Source organism: Pseudorca crassidens, chromosome 19 (genome assembly GCF_039906515.1).
Source record: "Pseudorca crassidens isolate mPseCra1 chromosome 19, mPseCra1.hap1, whole genome shotgun sequence".
Classification (NCBI taxonomy): Eukaryota; Metazoa; Chordata; class Mammalia; order Artiodactyla; family Delphinidae; genus Pseudorca; species Pseudorca crassidens.
Window position 1 is genome coordinate 33,590,806 of NC_090314.1, and position 19,882 is coordinate 33,610,687.

The following is a 19,882-nucleotide window of genomic DNA, read 5'->3' on the forward strand; positions in this document are numbered from 1 at the left end:
GCTTGGGAACCGTCATTTAATTATGCAGCCACGCCCAACACGTGTTCTGATACACTTTTCCAATCCTTGCTTTCTTGGTCCTTGCTGAACCACAGCACTAAGTGGAAATTATTCACAGCAGTTACTCAGTTGAGTTCTCAATTTGCATTGAAGAGGGGGGGGGCGTTGAGAAGCACACTGTCAATCTAAAGAGCCCCCCCCCCAAAAAAAAAAAGCCTCATCCTAGGTTTAGTCGATGTTCGATGTATACAGTGGGTGCAGACCTGGAATGCCCTTTTGTGCCTCTTGGATGCTTGGAGGACATCTGCACTTCCTTGTATTTTCTCCTGTGCTTACTGTCCTGTCCATGTTTTGGAAAATGGGTTTCATCTTGGGGTCTAAGAACCCCTGAAGTGACACGCGGGATGTTTTATGTTTCTTTTGGGAGAGGTTTTCTAGCTTTGAATAGATTCTCAAAGGGGTCTCTGACCTCTGCCACCTCACCCCACCCTCCAAAAAAAAACACAAACACATTGAAATGATTCCTTTAAACAGAAAATTGGATGACTCTAGAAAATCCTCCCCAGAGGAAGCAGCATCAAAAGTTATGGTTTAGCGTTCCGTCCTCCGGAAGCTCCTGGTTTCTGGGGTTCCTATTCACGGGGCATTAATGAACAGAGTTTCTGAAGGGGGGGTGGCAGGAAGCAGTGTTCTAGAGAGAAGGGGCCAGCGATCAGTGTTTCCTTGCCACTTGGATGGCATTTAGATGTTTCTTGTGTTGTTTACATTCTTGCTGTCCCCTGTGATTAGAAGCAGTTACCCAGTGCTGACTGCATGTCTCCCTGTTCTGAGCAGGCAGGCTGAGTGAAAGGGAGGAAGGAGTGGGTGGGGAGCGATGCTTCCAAGGGTGGGAGAAGGAGGGGCTGTCCTGAGTGTGCCTGGGGAACCAAGCGTCTCATGCAGCCACCTACAGCATCCTTAAAAGGGAAAATAGAAAACTGGGGCCTCAGGGGTGTTATATGTTGGGGAAGGGATGGGGATGGGGTAGAGGATGAGGAGTTAGGGGGAGACAAGGAGAGAAAAGAAGAGCTTACAGGTGTGGAATGATTGCCTTTGCTTCTGCAACGCTCCGGAGTGAGAGGAAGGTGGTGCCGGTGACGGGCGTTTCTTGACGACCCTTGATCATCGTCAGCATTGCGTCGATCTTTATGGTTTTCCCAGCACTGCTTCCACACGCATCTTCTACCTTGATCTTCACAGCAGCCCCCGGAGGGAAAATCACTTAAGTTCTTTATGCCTCAGTTTATTCATCTGCAAAATGGAGATAATATGGGTACCTCCTTATAGGATTGTTTGGAGAGCGTAGTGCCAAGCACATCAACTGTGCATAAATGTTAGGTATTATTATTATTACCATCACCTCCATTTTGTGGATGAGGTAACCACATCTCAGAGGAGGTGCCTTACATCCAGGATCAGAGAAGGGACTCACACCTAGGACAGCTGATTACAAATTCTGCTCTTTTTTTTTTTTTTTTGCGGTACGCAGGCCTCTCACTGTTGGGGCCTCTCATTGTTGTGTCCTCTCCCGTTGCGGAGCACAGGCTCCGGATGCGCAGGCTCAGCGGCCATGGCTCACGGGCCCAGCCGCTCCGCGGCATGTGGGATCTTCCCAGACCGGGGCACGAACCCGTGTTCCCTGCATTGGCAGGCGGACTCTCAACCACTGCGCCACCAGGGAAGCCCTCAAATTCTGCTCTTTGTGGTCTCCACGTGCAGCAGGTTTGTTGAGAAGGGTGTTTTCGGCCTTTTATTTTCAGGATGGGCGAGATGCATCTGAACGTGGCACTGGTGCTCAGTGTTAGAATTCATAGTCCTGGAAGATTCCTCAGCGGCCTCTAGGCAGTATTGTTGTCATTCTTTTTTGAATATCAGTGAAAAAGGTAGTTTTGGTCTCTTGCTCTGTGTCAGGCCCTGTGTTGGGAGAGATGACAGATCATCTCATTGAACCCTCTCAGCTGAGCCGGGAAAGAGGTTCGTCATCTGAGGGACCTGAGGGGGCGGCTCACCCTCCGTGTCAGGTCACTCGGCTGGTAACTGACAGAGCTGGATTCACACTCAGGACGTCAGGCCCAGACACACTGCAGAGGAGGCGCCAGGGAAAGTGCTCCCCTGTTTCTAACGCAGATGCCTCCTGCCGTGGTTGAAGCCTCTTCCCCTTCTCCAAGGGCACTGGGCACAGTGATGGGGTGGGGGCCCCTCTGTGACTGGGTGAGGGAAGTGTTTCCTGTTGGGAGCCTAAGGGAGGTCACCTGTGGCCCAGCACTCAGAGTAGCTTCAGGAACGTGGTCGCTCACTCCCCCAAGTCAGGACTCCCGGTGGCGATGGCAGGATGGAGGGCGGGCAGAGCCCCTGGTGCGTGCACGGCGCGGCCCCCTCCCCCAGCCAAGGCAGGGCCTGCCCCGCATCCTTCTGCCCTGCCCGCCTTTAAGATTCCTGTGGTCAGTGCAGGACCCCTTACATAATTCATGGAGTCAACAACAAGATGAAAGGCAGGGCCTCTTATTCAAAAACTATCCAGAATTTCAAGATGACAGCAGAGCATTCAACCAAGAGTGGAGCCCTTCTGAGCGCGGGGTGTATGTGACAGCTCAGGCCGCCCGTCCAGGAAGCCGGCCTGAATGGATGCAGCCTGTGGCCGGCCTGATGCTGGTGGGGCGGGGAAGAGAAGGCAGGAGGGACCGTGTGCCCAGAGGTTTCAACGGGAAGGACCTGACACCTGCTGCCCGTTTGCTCCTGTACAGAAATCTGGTCCCGCTGTCCCACCTGTGTCGGTGGGGGCCTTGGCCCATGCATGCTTTCCAGCCTCTCCAAACAGCTGAGGGGGAGTTTCTCTCTGGACGGGGTGCTGAAGCTGGGGTAATACTTCAGCGATCCAGAGCATTAGGGGAGGAAAGAATTTTCTCTAAAGAAAGAACATATCACGAGAGAAGCACAAATCCTAGATGTGGAGCCAGCAGGCCTCACAGCCCTGGCCTGATGGAATGTGCACTTGGGATCAGGAGATAAGCACAGGAAAGTGAAGTCCTCCTGCAGCCACCTTGCCCCAACCTTTCCTTCACCTCCTCGGCTTCCTGTTTTCCATTATCTTATCAAGAGGAAAGTGCTGCTGGAGCAGGAGCTGAGGACACCTCTCTGGCTGGCACGGCCGCCAGCTCTCTGCTTAAAGAGCCCCAGACCATTAACCCCTCCGTGTCGTCAGGGCACACTTGCTTAGTGCTTTCCGTCACCTTCTAACCCAGCCCCGTTGGGCAGCCTGGGCGGTGACTTGTCCTCTGCCCCAGGCATTTTGAAAACCACCTGTGTGCCCCTGAGCCGCGACCACTGCTGTCAGAGAAAACTCCGTGGCACGGGGCCTGGCCTTCTGGGAGTCAGGCCACACTTGCCATTAGGAGCCAGGGGTCGGGGCAGCTTTTCCACTTCCTGCCCCACGGTGGCCGCCTCCTGCCCTGTCCCCGCTGGTCCCGTAGGCACAAGGGTGGCCCTCAGTTCACTGCTCCTGTTCACGGAAGCGCCAGCCTGTGTTTCTTCCCACTTTACATCTGCACTCGGACCTCGGTAGCACCGTGGGAAAGAGCCCAGGGGAGAGTCCGGCAGACAGTGAGCCCTCCAGGGAGGTGCATCCTCCGTCCTGGAAGCAGGAAGGTCGTTCAGCATCTGACTCTCACAGAAGTGTGGCGTCTTCCCACCTTCGTCCTTAGAGGGACCGCCTTCCAGCTTCTGCTGCCCCTTTGCGTCTAGCCAGGGGCACTTTTCCTAAGCTCTCTGAACCCCTCAGGCTCTGCCTCTGGAAAATACATGAACTGGGACCGCTGAGCTCCAGGACCTAAAGTATGCTTCTGGCTTTTAGCTTTTTAACTGGAAGTAGGTTCCAGATTGTTTCCTTTCTCTAACTAGCGGAGGGGGAGCAGTTGTCTCCGGTAGGGGTCCCTGAGATGGGGCTGGGTCTGCAGGAGGTTCATTGGGGATGCTCTTCACGGGGACTGGGCAGACGGAGGTGACGACCTGCGATGCCCTGGGGAGTTTGAAGAGAGGGTGGTCCTTCGGCTGCCCCAGTTATCCCCGTATGTTGATCAGTCATAGGAGGCAGCCCACCTGGGAAGCAGGTGTCATCTTGGGCTTGTACCGGGGAAGTCCTGGAGGGGACCAACAGCTGGGGCCGTCATCCAGCAGCACTCCCAGCGGCTGGGGAAGATGACCTTCATTCCCGAAGGGGGGTCTGACCCCCCCCGCCCCATCAGAGTGCACACCATAGTGGTACAGGGTTCTGTGTTAACCAGGTTGTGTTAGCACTCCTGGTAGAAACAACCACTTTCTGAGCACCCCTATACCAGGTGCTTAGCACGTACTGTGGAATCTTTATGAACTGAGCTGCCCAGAGTGGCACACTGGTCCGAGCAGAACTTAGACGTAAACCCACCCTGTCCAACCCCGAGCCTGTGTTCTTAGCCGCTCTGCGAGCACGGGGCTAGGCAGTGGTTTAAAGCAGGAGAGTCGGCGATCTTAAGGACTTGAGCCCCTCCTTATTACTAGTCCTTCTCCACACCTATCCTCTTGCCGGACTACAAGGTACCTTCATTTTTCAGATGGAGAAACTAAGGCATGTGGAGTTTTGGAAAGCCGCACAGCAGGTTCCTACAGCCAGCTGGGGAGCTGAGCTACTGGTAGAAGCTAGGGCCTTCCTTGGCCCCGCCCATCACTTCATTTCGCGCCTTCTCTGAGACCCTCTGTGCCCAAGGACAGAGAGAATGGTGGCTTTCCAGCCTTTTCAGAGTCATTGCATTTGCTCTCTAAACGTCCTTAGAGGTGGGCTGAAAAATATTGGACTGATCATCAAAGGATTTAATCATTGGGGAAAAGTTTGTCACTTTACCCTTGCAGAACTCAGATAAGATCTTGAATTCAGCATTAGGTATTGATCCCAGAGTGGGGCTGGAGGTGGGCAGGGAGGGAAGAAGCAACAAGGTGCTATCCTTTCTGATTTGCTCTTTGGTGGGTGGTTGGGGGGACGCTGGCTGAGAGCCAGGGGGCTGGAGGACTCTCCCTGTATCCGCCCTGTTTGAGACAGTGGATGGCGGCGATGCTGGTTGCTGAAATACATCTCTCACTCACCTCCTCATGGGGGTAGGGAGCCCCCCAAGAGCTCATTCCAGGGGAGCCTCAGATGTGCTGCCTCCCTCTGACCTCAGGGCCTGCACAGCCAGGTCCCTCCAAGTCTGGCGCGTCAGGGGAGAGCTGGGTGGTTGGGGACCCAGTGGAAAATGAGCTGGATGTCTTTGAAGCTTATCAGGTGGCCTGGTGAGGGTCAGCTGGAGGGGGAGTGGTTTCTGGCGAGTACAGAGGAGAGACCTGGGGACAGGCCTTCTCACTCCCAGTGGCTTCCATTACCCAGCAGGCCTGTTTGCTCCGGAACATTGCCAGAGGCGAAGGAACAGGATACAGAGAGAAAAATAAAGATCAGTGTGATGGATGACTCCTCTCCAGACTGTTAGCAGTTGCTTATTAAGTGCAGTGCTAATGGCTTTGGAGAGGAACAACAGCTCCGAGGCAGTCTCCTGTTCTGTGGATCTCAGAGAGCGCCATCCCCAGCAGGCTCCCTGGATAAAGAAAGTCCTCCCTCTCCCAGGGCGGCTCTGCCCATCGGGAGTTACCAGGCTGGAAGGGCGCCGTGGTGGGCCCTGTGGCTGGAGGGAGCAGCCTTCTGCAGTCTCACCTCAAGGCAGCAAGACTGAGCTTGGCTTCTCCCAAGAAGCTCATACAGCATCTCTATCCCCAAAAGCAGCTGGCCGAAGTTTAAGGTCTTCATAATTTGCGTAATTAGTTTATTTATTAAAACGGTGCCTGTGCGATGTAGCTGAAGCTATATGATAGAAGACACTCTTTTCTTTTTCTTTTAATAAATTTACTTATTTTATTTATTTAATTTTGGCTGCATTGCGTCTTCATTGCTGCACGCGGGCTTTCTCTAGTTGCGGCGAGCGGGGGCTACTCTTCGTTGCGGTGCGCGGGCTTCTCACTGCGGTGGCTTCTCTTGTTGCGGAGCACGGGCTCTAGGCACGCGGGCTTCAGTAGTTGTGGCTCGTGGGCTCTAGAGTGCAGGCTCAGTAGTTGTGGCGCACGGGCTTAGTTGCTCCATGTGGGATCTTCCCAGACCAGGGCACGAACCCGTGTCCCCTGCATTGGCAGGCGGATTCTTAGTGACTGTGCCGCCAGGGAAATCCCGGTAATGCTTTCCTAAGGAGAAAAAACAGCCCTTAATGTCCTGACTCCCTGCCAGACACTCACTTTTGAAATTGACCTCTGAAGTCCAGACTGACTCTTTTCTTGTATACTAAAAGATGATTAAAAATCACACTGTAATTGTTTGTTTATTGATGCCCATTTCCCAAGGGGGGAGGGGGAAGCGTAAAAAGAGTTTCACAAAGGCGTAAATTAAATTAAAAATAAAAAAGCATTGCTTCATTTGTAGGTGTGGGGTGTCAAAGATAATGTATGTGTGTTTTTCCTAATGAGATTCTAACATTTTGACTTTATTTACCTGGGAGAGAGGGTTGGGACTCTACAACCCATAAATGTGACTTTGTAGGATGGAGGAAGGAGTGTGTTTGACAAAGAGGATAAGTCCCTCTGGGTGGGAAAGTGTTGTTGGCTGGGGTAGAAAGCATGATAAGGGTTTGGAGAATCACAGCTGGTGAGGACACTTGTGCCAATGGGACACGATGGCATCCTGCGCAGCACCGGTGCCCAAGGTCAGGGTCTAGAGCAGGATTTGCTGCGGGGTCTGCCCTGCTGGAGTCATGCCCTTTGCGTTTCCGCCGCCTCACAGATCTGCTCTCTGGTCCGCTGATGCTGTTAGGTACCCATCACTCTCTAACGCAAGTCTGAGATGTGTTAAGGGGTTTAGTGGCAACCTGTAAGCCAGTAGCTGATTACTATTGGTACTGAGCCCAGTTCTGCACCTGAATTGGAAGCCAGTCGACAGGAAAGCTGCTGGTGTGTCACAGGCCACTAACACCAACGAAGGGTCTCGGTCGGATAGAGCTTCCAGCCTAGGCTGTACTGTGATGTGGTCACCTAGCATGTCTGTGGGCTCTTTTCATGCAAGTAGAGAGTTAGATCAGGTTAGGTGATAATCCTCGTCTCTTCCCAGAGTGGATCGATGTCAGTGTGGGGCACCTGTTTTAGAAAGGTATTGAGGGACTTCCCTGGAGGTCCAGTGGTTAAGACTCCACGCTTCCACTGCAGGGGGTGAGGGTTTGATCCCTGGTTGGGGAACTAAGATCCCGCATGCCGCGCAGAGGCCAAAAAAAGAAAAAGGTATTGATACATGTGGAGTCTAAGGGAGAATGTTAGAATGGGGTAGAAACTCAATATAATTGAATCTCCCCCATCCCCCCTGGATAGAAGAGCCTGGCTGGGGTGCTGGCGGTGATGTGTAATTTGCCGCCTTTGGGTACTTGGAGAGGTTCTGTTGGAAAACAATTACGTGCAGGCTTGAAATCGGGCACACTTCAGTTAGAACGAGGAAGAACTGGCAAGCCCCACAGCGGTGTACATGGACAGCCACGTGCCCCTCCACTAGATTCTGTGCTCCCGGCGGGCTCATTTTAAAGCTGGGCTGCATAAGGTGGTCCCCACCAGGAGGGTGCATCTAGGGCTTTGCCCAGAGGCTGTGCAGCCTGGCCCCCCGCCTCTGGCCCCCAGCACAGTCCCCTCAAGGCCTGACCTATCACCGGGCCCATCTCAGGACCTCCTCCAGAGGAAGGGCGGCCACAGAGGGTGAAAGACGGGAGCAGGGTAGAGAGCTGCAGCCCCTGCCCTGAGCCATCTCTCAGAGACCAGCCCCCGGAGCTGTCTCACATTTTATTTTCTCGTTAAATAAACACCATTAGCCTTCCCGGAGAAATTGGTGCAAACATGACCTCGCAAATAACCAATTAGAAGGGCAGGGTTGAAGGGGACTGTGAATTTGCAAACATGTAGAGGAGGCCATTAAAGATGCCTGTAGCTACCCCAGCCCCGGCAACATCGATCTGAGACCTTAATTTTATTTCTGACGGGAAAGCAAGGAGCACACTTTAATTTTTTTCTTCCCTGAGCTAACTGTATTCCGGAAGCGCCCATTCCGGCGCTGTCTCTTGAGATATTCATCAACATGGGAGCTCAGTTTCTGTTCACCTGCTTTTCCTGTGGATGGGGACTCACACGGAGCCCACAGCGCCCTGGCAACAGGGCAGGCCAGGGTGGGGGGCGGGCATGGCCCCCTGGATGCCCCTTGGTGTCCCAGCTGGAGGATAAATCTGAAACTCCTTTCCTTCGGAATAAAAGCCCTGGCACCAGAAGGGTGGTGAGCTAGTAGATCTTCCTTCCTCCCTCCTGGCTGTGGCCCACGGAAGCAGAAAGGGAGTGGGCCCAGGGTCAGCCACTTCATTGACCCAGAAATGGTTTTTTTGTGGAGAGAGACAATGAGGCTTTTGTTCGGCCCTGTTCCCATAGAGGCCCAGCTCCCAGCTCCGACTCTCACATGGTTTCAGATCTCTGAAGAGAGAGGAGCCTTCAGCCTGGCCCCTTGGTTAAAAGCATCCCCTTTCCTAGCATCACGGCGCTGCTAGGGGTTGAGCGGGGGGACCAGAAGCCGGGGCGCCTGCTTCCTGCTGGGACTCCAGGAGCCCCCGGGATTGTTCAGCTCTGCCCTTGAGCTTCTGTTTGGGCCCTGGGTTCGGAGGACATTCCCTGGCCCATCTGTGTCTCTGTCACAGGACACACGGGAAGGAGCTTGAGTTTAGTGCTGCCCATACTTGGCTTCAGTCCCAGCTTCCCTGGGCGCCATCTCAGGTGGTCCCCGAAGGGCTCTGAGCCCCGTTTCGCTCTCTGGAGGCAGCACATCTGCTCTGCACGAGTTAATGAGCCACTTGCGAAGTGCCCACCGAGAGTGGTCAATGCCAGTAGCCTTAGTGCTTTCCTTTCCCCCTTAAAGAACTGCCGATTTAACTTCTTCAGGCAAGTTACAATGTTTATTTGAACTTTTTAAGACCTAGTCTTTAAAAAAAGTTTTCCCCTCCCCTTCACACATGAAACATACGTTTGCCTGTGCATGGAATATTTCTGAAAGGATAGTCACAAAACTGGCAACAAAGAGTGAGAATGGCCAAGTGGCTTAGAGCACGTGCTCTGGAGTCAGACAGCTGGTGTTCACATCTAAGGTTTGTGACGTCATAACTGTGTGACCTTGGGCAAGTCACCTACACTCTCTGTGACTCACGATTCCTCATCTAAAAAACAGGAATGATGCCATCGGGTTAGCCTGAGGCTTATTAAATCAGTTAATAAGTATAAAGGACTTGGAATAATCTCCAGCTAGAGAAAGCACTCGAATATGTTTTATGCACAAATATATATACTCATCCGTGCAAGTATACATAAATAAAAAACAGCATTTGCTTCTGGGGAAGAGGATTAAGTGACCAGTGGTCCAAAGATACAGGAAAACTTTTCACTTTATACTCATTTACCTTTCGAATTTTCGTACCCTATGCATTTATTACCTAGTCAAACAAATACTTTTTTAGTGTAATAAGCTTTTACAATTCATCCCAAGTTGAATTGTAAATATAGCGATAGAACAGCATGAGAGAATTTTCAAAAGGAAAAAGTTCATCCCATCTCAGTATGCTAACACAGTAACTGTTGTCACTTCTACCGTGTTCCTGACACTGGCGTAAAGATTTTTAAACTTGGTTGTCTTTATGGGGTTAGTAGAACATGTGGCATCTCAGACTTTGCTGAATGAGGGATGGGTCCCGCGTCATCTGAGTTTTCTGTCCTGCCAGGGAGAGGGGGCCTCGGAGCTCCAAACAGGACTTGATTATATGCAGCTGAGAATCCTTTGCCTCTGAGTCACCTCTGTCTTTTTCTTTCCATAAACAGAGAGTCGGATGGATAGATGAGGATTTTCTTAGTAGTTTCTGCTTTTCCAGACAACATGCTATTAATAGGATAGCCAGACCGGCCCCAGTAGGAAAAGAAGCCCCGTTTGCTTTAGTTTATCCCAGAGCAGAGGTGAGAGAGGTCAGAACAGAGAGACCCTTCGTTCCAGGAGTCCAAGGTCTTTTTAATTAAAGAAAAAAAAGTTGAAAGCATTTTCCTAACCCAAGTTATGATTACTAAACATGTGGGGACCTTATACAATGTGGCACATACAGAATCCTCCTCTGTGCCCCTGTTGCTTGTAGCTTAAGAGTCAAGGCAGGTACCCAGTTAGTGAAGCTCGTGAGTTGTCTGGTGGCAAAGGGGTGAGAGCCTAGGTCCCCAGTCACACTGCTGGGTTCAAATTCCAGCGCCACCACTCAGTAGCTGTGTGACCTTGGGGCAAGTTATTAAACGTCTCTCGACCTCAGTTTTCTCATCTGTTTAATGGGGAATGTTATTAATTTATGGACTTGCGAGGTTTAAGAGAGAATTTATGTGAAGCATCTGATGTTTATACTCTCTGTAAGTATTAACTTTATTACTATCATAATAAAGTTAGGTTACTGTTATGTTACTACTAATAAGAATAGTGTTACTATCACTCCTTGAGGAATGAAGGCTAAAGCCTGCTGACTGGAGAAAATATTCACACTCTAGAGAGCTGTCGGCAGACGCTGTTAGCTTTTCCTTCATCTTATGGGTTGAATTGAATCCCCCTCAAAAGGTATGTGGAAGTCCTAGCCCCTTTGTATCTCAGCATGTGACCTGAGGCAGAAATAGGGTCTTTGCAGATGTAATCAAGTTAAGATGAGGTCAGACGGGGGTAAGTTGGTTCAATACGATGGGTGTCCTTCTAAGAAGAGGGAGGACATGTGAAGGGAGACACGGAGAATGTCACATGACCACGGAGGTGGAGATTGGAGTGTGGACCTAAGAGAAAGGCATGGGACAGATTTTCTCATGGAAACTTCAAGGGGACGTGGCCCTGCCGACACCTTGATTTTGGACTTCCAGCTTCCAGAGCTGTGAGAGAATAAACTGCTGTTGTTTTAAGCCCCCCAGTTGGTGGTGCTTTGTTCAGCAGCCCTAGGAAACGGCATGCAGAGGACAAAGCAGTGCTTCCTGTCGGGCGAGTTCCCTGCTCACCCGTGGCCTGCAGCCTCCATGGGCGAACACAGCCGTTTCTCCCTGCAGGTTCCTGTCCACGTCACAGCTGCTCCCTCCGCAAAATTATGTGCAAGAGAAATTAGACAAAAGACCTTCTACTTAAGAGAACACGGCCCCCAGATCCTGATGTAGTTCACGGCCTGCCCGAGTCTAATTTGGCCAAAGACCATGAAATTGACCTTAGGGTGTTAGAGATAACTTCTTGGTAGAGAAAGACACTTGAAGAACTCTGAGGTTTAACGTTGAATTTGTAGGCTTCGGAGCGCAGTCATTTCTTTCTAAGCCAAGGATTTACCAATACACCTAGGAGGCGTCGGAACCCCCAACTCCGAGAGTGCAGACCATACCCAGCAGACTGGTATTTCCAGCTGGTTCATTCAACTTGGCTATTTAGGGAAGTGGAAATAAGGCCAAAAAAAAAAAGAGGGAGAGAGAGAGAGAAAGAGAAGGAAATCAGGAGAACTCATATGTATGACAACACAAACCTTACCATCCTTACGTACCTGCCCCGACTTCCACCCTGGAAAACATAAGAAAGAAAACAGCAAGACAACACTGAACTTCAAACCCTGCCAAACAGACTTCTTGATTTCTTTATGTTGTCCCAGCAACCCTTCCGGGCAGGAACAATTGCCAAATTCAATCCTAGAGTGAGTTTCTGAGCTAAATTAATGCTGTTGAGGGTCAAAGTGGTAACACCTTCAAGGTCTCCGGGCGGAGGACGCCGGTAGGCACAGCGTAATTAATAGTTTCAGCCCCGGATGTGCTTCTCTTAATCCCCGGGTTTGGTTGGCAAACCTGGCGGCGCGCAAAAGTAACTGGCATGGTTTTACTGTGATCAAAGTTGTGTGCCTTTGAGGACTCCCTACAAATCTGAAATTTCTTCCTCAACTTGCCACCCCATCTTGATATCAGGACGTAATTGAAAGGGCTTCCTTCTCTCTGAATGTTTGCAGCGCTGGTGCCTGTGTCCCAGCACCCCAGGCAGAGCCGGCGCCTCTGCACCAGGTCTGCGAAGCGCGCGGTGCCGACATCCGATTTATTATCTCGGAGGCTGCGCTGGTTCATGGATGATTCATGACTCTGCTTTCCACTGCTGCTGGAGGTGACATCATCCATCCCGGGCCCAGAATAGATACAGAGGCAACAGTGGCCCCTGTTCTGTCTCTCACCAGCCCCGGGCTCCCTTCCGTATCACACCCAGCAGCTGTGTGTTCGCTGAGTAGAATGGTGGTGGGTGGACCCAGAGAGCCCGTCGGAAGTATCTCCTTAGTCGGAGGCTAAAAATGTGTTTCGACGCTGCAGTAGCTGCACAATAAAGCGGAGGAGGGTACTTGCCCAAAGTTCACCTCTTCCCCTTCTGTTCTTTTAGCTGGGATTTAGATTTTACTCGTAACCCTAAGAGCTCCGTTAACTCCTGTGGCCAGCTTTGGTTTTCTCACTTGGAGACGGGGCTGGTTGGGAAGGTCTGGGGGACATAGGCCATCCCACAGCCCAGCATTAGACGCCCGTATGATGAATGATTGCTGTCACATCGGAGGTCTGGACTGCATCAGCAGTTTTCAGCCCTGGGTGCACATTAGAATCAGCGGGGAGTTTTTAAAACATACTAATGTCTGGAGCCCACCCCAGATCAATTAAGTGAGACTCAGGGTTGGAGCCCTGGCTGAGTGTTCACGTTTCCCCCCGCTGAAGCTGATGTGCCAACAGGGCTGGGAACTCCCGGGTCACGTGACCTCCCAGGACCCCCTCCAGCTTTAAAACCTTTTAAAAAGCTGTGCTTCGGATCAAGCCTTTGACCCCACCCTTTTCTGGGCAGTGGGGTGGCCTGTGCCCTGGTGTGTAAGCCCAGGAAGGGTGGTGGTGGCCTCCGGTGATGGATGTGGGGAGTGGGAGGTATGAAAAACTACCATCCCATTGTGCCGGGTGTGAATCTAGTGACCCCCTCCCAAAACACTGCTGGCTTCCCATCACTGTTAGGATGAGGCCTAAAACGCTGACGCTGCACTGCAGAGTCTTTGACTTCCGGCCCTTCTTCGGTCTCCAGCTTCACCCCAGACATGCTCCCTGCAGCTACGCTGACCTGGGCCCTTCCGTAACAGGGCCGCCCACACAGGCTGTTCCTTGGGCTGCCAGGAACAGTCTGTCTCTCACTCCTGGCCAGCTCCTCAGCTTTCAGGCCTGGGCTTAAGTGTCCTTTCCCCTGGGGACATCTTCTCGAACCACAGACAAGGTTAGCTCCAGCCATGTCTGTGCTCCTCGTAATTCCTTTCTGGCATCTCTCGGTTCTTAACGATTGTGTTATCTGCTTGATGGTTTGGTTCTTCTCTGTGTCTTCTTCCCCCTTATAGTTCCCGAGCTTGGCAAACAGTATTAACATATGACCAGAGGGCGGCTGGCGGACAGGCAGGCCCTTCTCACCTTGGTCTCATTTGGCGGAAGGTGGAGAGCACGCAGTCTGCACTGCTCTGCTGTGTGCTCCCCCCGGCTCCCCGCCCCAGCCGAGACCTGCTCTAGCAAAAGGGGGGGCGGCGTGTAGAAGCCGTGTCAGGAGGATGGTGCTTTCTGGAGAGGGCTTTGGAGAACTGAAGAGATGGTTCTGAACACTTCTGTTTTCCCAGCACCTTAGGAAGGCACAGTTATCCAGCAAACTCATGGGAGTTCTTTCTTTCTTAAGAGGGGGGAAAAAATGCCCTTGGTATTGTTTTTTTCTAAAGTTGATATTTATTAAGATAATATTTTCGACAAAATATTCTGCAAATAATTATATTTTAAAATTCTCATTAAAGTGAAACATTCTTGATCGTAACCCAGTGACTGAAGTATTTTCCTTGTTGTTTTTTTAATAGATCTTTATTGGCGTATAATTGCTTCACAATAAATACTGTGTCAGTTTCTGTTGTACACCAAAGTGTACAAGAAAGTTTTGTTTTTCAAAGAATTTTTTGATTTCCTGTAAGTCATTGAACTTACTGCTGTAAACTAGAGTCAAAATGGATTGTTCACTTTAAAATATTAATTTTTTTAGTAGATCTTTATTGGAGTATAATTGCTTCACAATACCGTGTTCGTTTCTGTTGCACAACAAAGCGAATCAGCCATGTGCATACACGTGTCCCCGTAACCCCTCCCTCTTAGCCTCCCTCCCACCCTCCCTATCCCACCCCTCTAGGTCATCGCAAAGCACCGAGCCGATCTCCCTGTGCTATGCGGCTGCTTCCCAGCAACCAACTATTTTACATTCGGTAGTGTATATATGTCGATGCTACTCTCACTTCGCCCCAGCTTCCCCCTCCCACCCCGTGTCCTCAAGTCCATTCTCTACATCTACCTCTTTATTCCTGCCCTGCAACTAGGTTCATCAGTACCTTTTTTTTTCTTAGATTCCATATATATGCGTTAGAATATGGTATTTGTTTTTCTCTTTCTGACTTACTTCACTCTGTATGACAGACTCTAGGTCCATCCACCTCACTACACATAACTCAATTTCGTTTCTTCTTATGGCTGAGTGATATCCCGTTGTATATATGTGCCACATCTTTATCTATTCATCTGTCGATGGACATTTAGGTTGGTTCATTGGTATTGTTGTAGTCGCCCTTTACAGCTGATCTGGAAGAAAGGCTGAAAATATTGGTTCAGTTTTTTTTAAAAAAAGGATCAGTCCTGCACTCCTAACCCATGATGCCTGGTGCCACCTCGTGGGCTGGTGAGAAGGCTCACTCCAACCTGGGGTCTGTACCAGGATTTAAAATGCTCATGCGAAAGGTGTATACTTACAGATGGATTCCTAAATTTCCTCCCCACTTCCAACATCACTAGGCTTGGCATCTTAAGTCTTGTTTTAATTAAGTTGATTCATTTGCCCTGGAAAGATTTCCTGATTCAGCTAGTATATTTCTTTATAAACTACTCTGGAAACACCTGGCAATTTTTCTGAGTGACAGTAAGGAAACATAGTCTGAAAATTATGATTTAATTTGTTCCCTCCCCCATGATGTCTTACCTTTTTAAAAAATTTGGTAAGATTTACAAAAGAGGCTTTGTATTTTACCCATGGTACTAATCCCGTTTTACAGCAGAAATATGTATCAACAATACCTAATAATTTCCCTTTCTGTATTTTTAGAACTCTAGCTTCTAATGGACAATGGAATCATTCCTTGGCAAATGGGAAATCGTCTAATTGCACATTTTTATTTATTGTGAATTTTCAGGTAGGCTCCAGAAGAGATTGGTGAGTGTATAAAAGAAGAGTAAACAGTATATTAATGACTATTTTCTGGAGTTACCATCCTTGCGTTGCATCGCAGCTGTGTGTGGGGGGCAGGGTGAGGGAGCAGTGGTGCGTGTTTGATTTGGACGTGGCCCTTGGTTGGTTTTTAAAAAATAGACTGGAATCAAAGATGTTATAAAGGATCAAAATAGAAAAGTAAGTACCTGTCTCTATTTTTACTTTATGCTAGGTTTGTGGTTCCTTTATTATGGGACTGTAGTTAAAATCCCCTGGTAGAACTGACTGGTGCCTGGCCTGGTCAATTAGCAGTGTTAACTTTTCCTGGGTGTAGTATAAGCAGCCGCCGCAAAGTGGTTTGAATCCGGAGTGGCACCTCCTGAGTCCACCCCTCTTCTTTTCCTTTTGTTAAAAAATAAGATTCTTTACCAAGAGGTAGGGAGTGAAGCACTGCAGGTAGCCCAGCAAATCTTGCTGCTGCCAGGGTGGTAGCAGCTGGGGTGGGAAGAGGGGGAGCAGCTGTGGCTAGGTTATTAGTCATTCCATGAAGAAATTGATTTGATAAATAATAAAGCAGTGATATTAGCAACACATGCTTGCAGGTCAGATGACTCCGATGAAAGCCCCCAGTTAAGTGTGTGTAATGGTTTGACAATATATATGCCTTCTAAAAACATCCTATTTTAAAATGGAAATTGGACTGTTCATGCAATTCTTAGCAAATATGCCAAGATCATTACCAGAGGGAGCTTGGAAATCTGAAGGATGATCTTTCTATTCACTTTGGCCTCTACCCTCCCCCTTTCAGCCGATGCTTAAACTTACTTTGTTTCCCTGTCCTTGTCTTTTCATTCTGTTAACTGTTTTGATGTGTAAAATGCTGTGCCTCACGGTACACTCCTTTAGGATGATTTACTGTGCTGTTCTTATCTTTCACCTTAAATCCTTGATAAGAGCATTTAAAAAATGAAATTGCTACCTGACACTATTATAAAATCCTGGCTGGCAGCCAGGGGAGAAACAAGAGTTGGGGGGAGAAAAAGGAGACGAAGTTTAGAGAAGGGAAAGATTTTTAAAGGAAACGTATAGGGCTTTTTTCCTTGAGTTCTGGAAGATTTTTGAATTTTACTGGAGCAGTAATACAGCCCTGTGGATGCCTCTCACCATTGCATGTGAACAATGGGTGGGAGGTGGGTGCAGACAACAGAGGGGTTTGTTGGGCCAAGGGTCATCTGCAGTGAAGGCGAAACTCGTGCATATCTCTTGCTGTGGGTTGAAACTGGATGGATGATGGGTGGTTGGATGGATGGATGGATGGCATTTAAGCACCTCCATATTTATATCCTGGAACATGTTCTTCCTAACTCCGGACATGCCCTCTCCTGTGCCCTCTGCTACTCTGCTTAAGACGAGTCAAAGCAGAACCTCCTCTAGATGCAGAGCTGCGGCAGCTGACTTGCCTTGGGCAAGACTGTACACTGCGATGAAAACTTTTTTGTGTTTGCCAGCATTGTGTGTCTGGAGATCTCCATTTAGCCACAAAAGGCATCGGCGATTGGGGGCGGGGGGCAGCAGTAAATAGAGCTCTCTGAACTAGCAAGTTGTTAATTCTAATATTAGTGAGTTAATGGACTCTTTAATTCCTGTGACGTGGAGAAGACGACAGGCATTCTCTCCACATAATGGAGCTTGTTAACCCCTCTCTTTACTGACCGGTGCTTTTATGGTGATGATGACGATTAGAGGACTTACGTTAGAATAACAGGTTTCCCAAGTGCAGAGAAGGGGGTATGTAATGATGATGATCTTTTTGTAGGAGTCCCAGTGCCCGCTGGCTTATCCGGCATGGGCGTTATTCCATCTGAGTCTTCTGGAGTGTCGTGTGTGCAGACCTGCTGGTCACTGTCCTAGATTATTGGAGTGGGGAGGATATAGCAGCAGAAGGGATACATGTCACCCCATCAGGGCTCTGGCAGTCCAGCTGCGGCTGCCGTATGCTGAGGCCACAGCCAGTGGGAGGCCTCTGGGTATAACTGGCGATACTGGAGCCATTATGCCCCGTTGATCACGGGCCTCATGAAAACATAATCTACCACCAAGATGACTGCTTTTGGAAACTGTCTTGTCTCTTTTGAGTCGAGACTGGAGACAACCAGACAAGGTTCGGTGGTGACGAATAAAGAAACATTACTTTCTGAAGACAATCTTCTGTTACCAGACACTTTTCAACAGACATTCAATCAAAATGCTAATAGAGGCGGCAACCAGGGAACGAGGTTATTGTAATACTAATTGATTGGTTGGAGGGTGAGTTTTGATAAGTGCAGGTGAAGATTTTGGAATACGATTCTCTTTAATTACAGCGACACTAATAACAATGAACAAATGATTTCATGATTTCCTGGTAATGGCTTGAAGATTTTGAGGTTAAAATGAGATATGGTAGAAAAGCATCAGAAAAATAGAGCTCTGGTGGGTGGCCTTACCTTTATCAAAGTAAAGGTATAGAGAGTCAAAAAGGCATAGAGAGTCAAAAGCCAGCGTGCCGCCCTTGGAAGGCGGTATGGAATCTGCAGAGGCAAGAGTGATGCTTACCAAGGATGGTGAGCCAGTGGGAAGATTCCAGCTTGAAGTATTGGTATTTCCAGGGCTGGGGGCTGGGTTGCACTGATCCAGCCGCGAGATCCCTGTGGGTTTTCCCAGGTTTGCCGGGGCCGAGTAACCCCCGCGGTACCAGCAGAGGCATATCCTGTGCTCGAGGCTCTTGGGTTTCATGCTCTAGTCCTGTGACCACTTTGTGCTCCAGGAGCTGTTCTAGTTCTAGCAACACTGCAGGGAACAAGGCAGGCCAAATCCCAGCCCTCCTGAGCTCCCCTTTTCTGGGGAGAAGGGACATCGATGATGTAATTTCAGGGACTGTCAAGTGCTCTGAAAAAGATAAACAGCATACTGTTGGTGAGGGGGCCTAGGGCGTCTTTAGGTAGGTGGGTGGCAGTGGCCTCCCTGGGGAGTAGGCATTTTAAGTGGGAGGCAAAGAACTGCGAGAAAGGCGTTCCAAGGAGGAGACAACAGCAAAGGCAGAGGCCCTGACGTGGGAACAAACGCGGCCTGTTTGAAGGACAGGTAGAAGGCCAGTAACTGAGAGGGAGAGTGGTTGGGTGAGAGGTAGGCAGGGCTGGAGCGCGAAGGGTTTGTGAACTGGGCATGCGTATGGGAGCCATCGGAAGGAGGTCAGAAGGGCAGAGGCATGTGATCTACCTTCAAGGAAGAACCACTGGCTCCTGAATTGAGAAAGGGTGGCAGGGCTGCACTTTTGGAAGCAGGAAGGCCAGTTGGAGTTCACTGCAGAAGTGGGGTGAGAACGGATGGTGTCCTGGGCTAGGGCTGAGGCAGGGGAGGGTAGAGAAGAGCAGTGGGATTCGGGATATGGTTTTGGAGACGAGACACAAGATGTTCTGATAGGTCGGGGGTTATGAGGTTATGGGGGTGGGGGAGAGAAATTTAGGGCTGTGGCTGTAGGTTCTTGGGTTGAGCAGCTGAGGGAATGGTGGTGCCCTTCAATAATACAGGGTCTCCTTGGGTGGAAGGAGCACATTTCAGGAAGAAAATCAATAGTTCTGTTTGAAATTCCCATTAGAATCCATTTGGTGATTTGAATAGATGGATATACCAAAAGTGCACCAAAGAAGAGGTCTCTGGAGAATTAAAATAATCCACCCAATCATGTTTGCATAAACCTCACTAAGGAAGGGATCGGTTCGGGGGAACCCTGAGTAGATGTTGTCAGGGCAGTAGGAGATGGAGCGATTGGTCCCTCGACACTCCAGTTTTCCACCTGTGCTTCTCTGTTGGTGATTCATCCAGGGAGTCTCAGGAAAGATGCTGCATTTAAGAATCAAGCATCATTGCATCTGCTGCAGCAGGGACTAGAGACCCCGTGGACACTCTTTGGTACGCCCGTATTGTTCTCAGGAGTGTATGCCGGGGGTCTGGGTTCACTGTGACCGTCATCGGAAGACAGACCCTGGGGCCCTGAGCCCTGGCCACTCCCTGCTTCCAGCCCCCTGGATCTCTTAGATTTCAGAGACGTAGCCCGTAAAGCGGGGCTAACCCTTTGTGTGCCTAACCATGCAATTCATACGTGGGGATCCCTGGGGTGGGTGTCACTCTGACAAATTAATTGGTTAAAAAAACCCAGAAATCAGATGTGCGTTATTGAGGTGAGATTGGGGCTTAATTGGGGCGGAGGGGGAAGGCTAGCCTTCCTTTCAATTTGTCAAGCTTTCTTTCCAAAGATCTGCCGAAGAAGAAAGGGTACTTAATAGGCTTGAAGTCATTTCCAGTGTGTCAGGATTTCTGCCTTGCTTCCAAGTGATAATGTTCACCGGCTCCAGGCCTCTATAGGGAGCCTTCCGTCTTATTAACTTGTCTGGGAGAAACAGAGAGTGGGAACGGCTGGGACCAGTGGGT

At 49.8% G+C, this 19,882-nt stretch overlaps 1 protein-coding gene across 13 annotated transcripts in view; it reads left to right on the forward strand.

Annotated features, from left to right (window-relative positions):
* MSI2 (musashi RNA binding protein 2) overlaps positions 1 to 19,882 on the forward strand; it is a 389,103-nt gene that overhangs the window by 249,955 nt on the left and 119,266 nt on the right. The gene's annotated exons all lie outside the window — the stretch shown is intronic.